This window comes from Acomys russatus, chromosome 17 (assembly GCF_903995435.1).
Source record: "Acomys russatus chromosome 17, mAcoRus1.1, whole genome shotgun sequence".
Taxonomy (NCBI): domain Eukaryota; kingdom Metazoa; phylum Chordata; class Mammalia; order Rodentia; family Muridae; genus Acomys; species Acomys russatus.
In genome coordinates, this window is record NC_067153.1 from 54,079,761 (window position 1) to 54,086,611 (window position 6,851).

A 6,851-nucleotide genomic window follows, 5' to 3' on the forward strand; every position below is an offset into this window, starting at 1 on the left:
TACACAGTTCGAAAACAGGTGAGTTAAGGACATGACATGAATATTCCATGCACCTTCTCATCAATGGATGCTGCCTCTGCTTCCTGGAAAGAGGACCACAGGGTGTTTTCTGTCATCCTTAAATATTTGCCAATCATTTATTTCCTCCTTTGTTCTCTCAGAGGCCACAACTTCCCCACATGGAAGTGGAACAGTAAAGAGTGAAGCAGCCACAGGTGAGAGGCTTGTACATTCCCTTCTAGAAACTCTTTCAAATCTTCTGAAAACACACTATTTAATAAGCTTAGTTGATAAGAAAATTATAGGGAAACAAACAAACAAACACACCTTGTATTACCTCCTTTATTGCTGCAAGCTCACAAGAGCATGTGCAAGCTCTGTGGTTCTCACCTGTGGGTCATAACCCCCTTGGCAAACGTCTAGCTCAAAAATATTTACATTATGATTCATAACAGTAGCAACATTACAGTTATGAAATAGTGACAAAAAATAAATTTATGATTGGGGGTCACCACAACATGAGAAATTGTATTAAAGGGTCACAGCATCAGGAAGGTTGGTAACCTCTGTGCTAGCTGGATCGTGCATCCAGAGTAAAGACCACATACATTCAAAGTAAATGACATTATGCTTCACAGCTGTCTCAGTAGACTTGGTGTAGAATCATGACATGGGGCAGCTTCTAGCATGGCAGGTCTCAGCAGTGGCTTTGCAGAGCTGTGATTCCTATGTGAATCAACTGCTAGGCACACAATTGAACTCATGAGTCCATTGGGTTCTTGGTTTAGGTACCACTGTTGCAGTCTCTGAAACTAAAGAACCAGCAGGAGCTAGTACTGGTAATTATGGAAATACACCACAGATGTGGACACTGAATTTTTATAGCAGTATACAGTGTATACTTTCCTAGACCGTAATCTTACTCCTTTCTTTGTTTTCTCTCTCAGAGGCCACAGCTTCTACAGGAGGCAGTGAAACTACCCAAGGAGAAGTTCGAACAGGTGAACTGTTACTCTGTGAAGGCTGTAGTAAATGTGAGCAGGTAGGCTGAGGAAAAGAGCGACATTTTCCCTGTGGATCCAACCTGCAGGCATGCCATGACCATAGACTATAGGTTGCAGCCTCTGAGCCTTACAGGGTTGAAAGCACCACCTATTGCCAGAGTCTGCCTATCAGGACCACAATTATTACATACAATTTACCGCCCCCCCTTCAAAAAGTCCATATAACATAGAACCTGAGTTTTCTTGTGATTTTTCTTCCCTTCTGGTTCCCACATGCTGGAATGAGAGAGATCCTTGAGTGCCCTGATCACTACTACAGCCCAGGGTTGAACACACAGTCACATAAAGGATACACTTGAAAAATATTACTGGGATGAAGCAATGTATCATTTTGGCAGCCTTCTCTTTCTTTAAGACTGGGCAAGGTGGTTTCACCTGGGGGAGCTTCAGCTCGCAGAGCTTGAAATTGGGCAAGGCAGAGTCAGTATCATTCTAGAGTTTCAGAGTCAAAGAATTCTGTTTTAAACAGCTAAAATCAAAGCAATTTTAGTAACTGATGCATACAATTCAGAATGGCCATCCCTTTCTTCTTCCTGAACCCCTGTCACAGCAGGCATCCCTTCAGTGTACTCTATGGAGAGGGAACCCCAGTGATTCACGGTAAGGAGCAAGACTTGAGATGGTTCATTCCTTCAGAGGCAGTGGTTTGGCAAAAGGTCCTCTGAAGGGTCAGATCCACATAGCTTTTCCAGTAATGTTGTGAAGCTAGTGCTCTGTTGATCCCCCAGGGAAGCAACCATTATACCTATGACTTTCCACACAAATACTTTCAACAAGGAAGAGATAGAAGTTAGTTAAGCTCATAATATATTTAGATGCTCTGCTCTGATGACATATAAACACAGTTCTTCCCACCCTCCACCAATCCTTGGACCTCTCTGCTGTTCTGAAAGAAGGTCTCACTGTGTGCCATGTGCTGGTCTCAGACTTGCAATCCTATCTCAGGCTTCAGGGCTGAGTTCCCCGAAAAGAAGCTTATGGAATGGTACTGGTCCTGGAGTCATCTATTTAATTCCTTTTGCAGATTCCACTTCAGGAGCAGCTAGAGTCACAACCAGCCCTTATCTATCACAACCAGGTAAAAGGGAAAGTTCCAGTAGACTCAAATGGATCCTATGAAATTAATCTCTTCCATGCAGGGGGTCCTCCTTGCACGTGAATTACTGAGATGAACACACAGGCATGACATGGATTCTTATTATTGTGAGTAAAACATTGTATTTTTATCCCTCTTATCCTAGAAACCACTGTGAGAGCAACAGAAAGTCAAGACACTGAAAATACAACAGGTCAGTATGAGAAGACCTCCAATCGCTTCACGGTCCATTAATGTTTCCTGTACTTAAAATGCAATAATGCAATAGGCTCTGTAGTGCACATAAAAAGTAATAAATAAATAAAAAGAAAAGAAAAAAGTAAAACCATCAGCAAGGAGCAGGGACCGCCATGTTGTAACATTTCTAGCGCGGACATAGGTTATTAGAGGCACAGATAATACTGTTACTGTTTATTTACTGATTGTTCAAAAGTATATACAAAAAGTATGATTCCATAGAGGAGGAGAGCAGAGGGTTCCCTTACTGTTTTCTAATTGGTAGTCATGAGTGAAGGCACCAGAATAAAGACGGCTGAGTTTGATCCTGGCTAGGTGGGCAGCAAATTTCTACCAAACATGAAATCTGAGACACGAGGATGCATGGGTGAGTTCAGGGATCAGCCACATGCTGGCGATCCAAGTACGAGGGTCAAGGAGGAAGGTTAGAAAATACAGAAAAGTGTATGAAAGGCTTTAGCTCTAAATTTAAATGTGACTATATCCTTACAACAAACAAGACCCCGTCTTAGTTTTATGAGGAGACTGACATACCCAGAGGGATTGAAAGAAGAGACTGTAACAGCAGTGTGCATATCAGATTATTCTGATATATATATTTTTTTTTCATCATTTTTCTCTTCTATTGCTAGATTCTACTATTATTAAAATTAGGAGCTATCCTAGATTGCCTTAACAAAGAGTTAGAGACATTTAATCTTCTAAATTTCACTTATTTTACTACTTTATTATTAGTTTTTGGTAACAATTAGTTGGTGGAGTTGCTTTAAATAAACATGTAGAAAATTTAACTTTCTTTCAAGAATGCCCAACCTAGGCCAGTTTTGTTTCATTTGTTGTTGTTTTATTTTTCCCCTTTGGTAGAATGGGATAATAGTACAAATTTGACTTTCAGAAATTTTGAATTAAAATTTGAAATTTTGAGTTTCGAAATTTTGAATTTTTGAAATTTTGGAAATTTTGGAAATTTGAATTTTGAGTTTTGAAAATATGGCCAGCCCATATCTGTGAAGTATAGAAATTCAAAGGATGAATGCACATTATCTGGTTAATGCATCTGGAAGGGATAGAACCAAACCAAAGCATCTAACATATCTGGGGGGATAGAACCAAATCAAAGCAATTAACACATGTGGGGGGATAGAACCAAATCAAAGCAGTTAACACATCTGGGGGGCTAGAACCAAATCAAAGCAGTTAACACATCTGGGGGGGGGTAGAACCAAATCAAAGCAGTTAACACATCTGGGGGGGGTAGAACCAAATCAAAGCAGTTAACACATCTGGGGGGGGGGGATAGAACCAAATCAAAGCATTTCAAGAAGTTGAAAAGAGGATAAATACTCTTAAAATCAAAACTGTTGTAGCATAATAATTATACTCCGATGCAGTGAAATCATCCCTTACTCTTTACTCACTGGCCTCTTCATCAGAATTTTGTCCAAGAAAAATTTCAAGGTTATTCTTATTTTCTCCATGAAAATTTCAGACCCAAAAAGAAACACTCTACAACAGCAGAATGTCGAATGCCATAAGCAACACAGAGTGGAGACAGGTGGTGTACCTGCCACACTGGGCATGTAGCCAGTTATTTCAGAGTTATAGGAATGAATCAGGTAAATTTATTTCCCCAACACCATGACACCATTCCAAAATCCTGAGAGACTAACAGATTTTCTGTTTTCACAGTGTGTCCAGGGACCCTTTCACCAGCCCCAGGTGAGTGCACCTCACTGCAGAGTAATTCTGCAGTGATGAGTCTTCTTGTACTTCAGCTGCCTGAAGTCCCTGTAGGACATGACTGGTCATGGAATATTTTTAAATGAACCAAGTCCATGATTCTGGATTTTACTTGCCAAACAATGTATAATAGTTATTTTCTCCTCCACAAACAAATGCAGCCAAACAATACATGCCAGTTCACTTGCTAGCTCTTTCATGAAATGACATATCATGATAAAAGCTAGGGAATGCAACTGCTCTCCTAACAGTAAGCACTTAATAAATATACAAGACAACGTTTTGGGGTTCTGTTCTGGCTGAAAATAACAGATGTGCCTGAGTTTAATAATTTCTGGGAACTTTATTGATTTCCTACTGCTTTAAGATAATGAAATGTACTTTGCAGTGTGATTAAAATAGAAAATAGTTTTAACCTGATTTAGAGGAAAAGGAAAAATTTAAAAACATAGATTTCATATAATACAGACAGTAATGTTCACAATACAAAGTAAAGACATGTTCTATGAAGAATGCAAGTTGTAGAATTGGAATTTGAGGGCAGTAAGCAGAGCATTCTAGGGCCAAGAAATTGGAATTTGAGGACAGTAAGCAGAGCATTCTAGGGCCAATAAATTAGAGGGCAGAGTTGATTAAGGAAGCAGCTTTAATATGGGAGATGTTGGAAACCAGAATTAAGTATTTATTTTAGAATATTAACATTTAAAATAAAAACAATTAGATAATTAGCCACTAAAATAATAGCTGTAGCTTTGGTATAGAGAACGGATTGAGCCAGAAAAGAATCTAAGCCATTGAGCTGCTGACTCGATGATGATAATGAGGAAGAGGATTAGCTATGAAGAAAGAAAGGCAAGGTTGAAAGCGAGGGTGAGAATTGGGGACATAGAGGCAGTTTGGATGACAAAGTGCAATTAACAAGCATTGTTCCTAAATCTGATGCTTTGATAATTGAAAGAATACTTTACTCTAGAAGAGAAGTGCCTGGGGCAAGAAGATGTAGCCTGTGCTACGCGTTTATGTTGGAAGTTTTTACAGCTCTGTTTGGAGGCTGTGTTCACAGAGCTAGAGCGGTGTCCACAGCTCATGGCCAAGGAGTTAGAAGGAGGTAGAAGCCTTCTACCCAGTGTTGCACGTCACGGAGGAAAAAGTCCCATTGGAAAGCCTAGAGACAAAATGAGAGGGGTAAGAAGAGCTTTTAGGATGAATAGAGTTTTCCAGATGAATGTTAAGTTGAAAGAAAGAACATACATCCTCTTGAATGTGAAGTGAGTGTCACCTCTGACAGGAAGTTCAAATGTCTGGTTAAGGAAATTTGGATCTTTGAATTTGCCAATGATAACGTCTTGGTACTTATTGGATTGTAGAGACAGAAAGCAGTTTTATACAACAGTGAGCTGGACAGTGTACACACATGCACACATGCACACACACACACTTATGCAAAACACTTAGCTGAGAGCAGGAGGGTGTGATTTATCCACCTTCAGACACAATGTTTCCATAAATTAGCCTTTAACGTCCTGGTGTCAATTACTGTATGGGCCTCCTGCTGGTTATCTATAAATGGCAAGCAATTGTAACTTGCAAAATGTGATTCACATTTTTCACTTTATATTAACAGCATGTTACGGTCCACTGGGAGAACAGAAGTCTGTAAGTATACAGTTCTGTTCTGCTTTAATCTAAATTTTCTTTCTGCCTTTTTTTGTGGAAAAAAAGTCTAAACATGGTTTGTATCTGCAGCCTGGGGACGTATGGACATCGAATTGCCATCAATGCACCTGTACTGAAGCTCAGGCCGTAGACTGCAAACCCAAAGAGTGTCCGCCTCCACCTACTTGCAAATCTGGAGAGAAGCTTGTGACATTCAAATCGAATGAATCCTGCTGTGAAATTGGCCACTGTGGTATGTGTCTGTAATACATTATATGCACTAAATCTGTACATTGTTTTCCTCAGTTATATACACTCAAGGGGTAATCTTGAGCTACGATGTCACACATGACATTAGGAGCTGATAAACAAAACAATTAATATTTCTTAAAACTTATCATTGTTGTAATAAAAAAATCCCAGAGTTAAGAGATATTAACAGTACCAATAGGTTAAAAGGCAGTGATAATATTTTAAGGATGCATAATTTGTCGATAAGTATGATCTCATCTACAATTTCTTCTTCATAAATAATAAAGAAGTATATTACATTTATTTTTCAGAACCAAGAACATGTTTATTTAACAATATTGATTATGAGGTAAGCCTTTTTTCTCTACTTTATTTATATAATCACATGAATAAGCACAATACTAAGCCATGCCAAGGGATTTTCAGGGTATAATAATAAAAAACAATTTTAAAAACACTTTGATAAGGTTCAAAGTTAAGTCTTTCCTTGTCCACACTGTTTACGTACAACAGAGCACTTGCCATGCTCCTTGCAAAGGAAGCGATGCTCTCGATCATTAACCAGCCAACAGTTGGTCTCTAAACAGAATCTCCCCCAGGGTCCTGCCAGATGGAGAAGACATACCGTATGACATTCAAATCAATGCACAGAGAGAATTCAACTGTAATTACAACCAGAAAGATCAGATGGCCAAACTGCCAGAGTTCAAACAAGAAAACACAAGGGCTCCACCCACTAAGGGGCTTAATGTGTACAGGGCTGGGTCTGGACCACTGAGCTCACAAGCTCACACTTAGGGCAGGGC

The 6,851-nt window shown here is 39.4% G+C and overlaps 1 long non-coding RNA gene across 1 annotated transcript; it reads left to right on the forward strand.

The window, feature by feature from the left end:
* The first annotated feature begins 5,758 nt into the window (after positions 1–5,758).
* On the forward strand, positions 5,759–6,394 carry LOC127201570 (uncharacterized). Its single transcript, XR_007832199.1, has 3 exons — positions 5,759–5,793; positions 5,884–6,046; positions 6,357–6,394. It is a non-coding gene; the product is annotated as an uncharacterized LOC127201570 (long non-coding RNA).
* Positions 6,395–6,851: the final 457 nt, after the last annotated feature.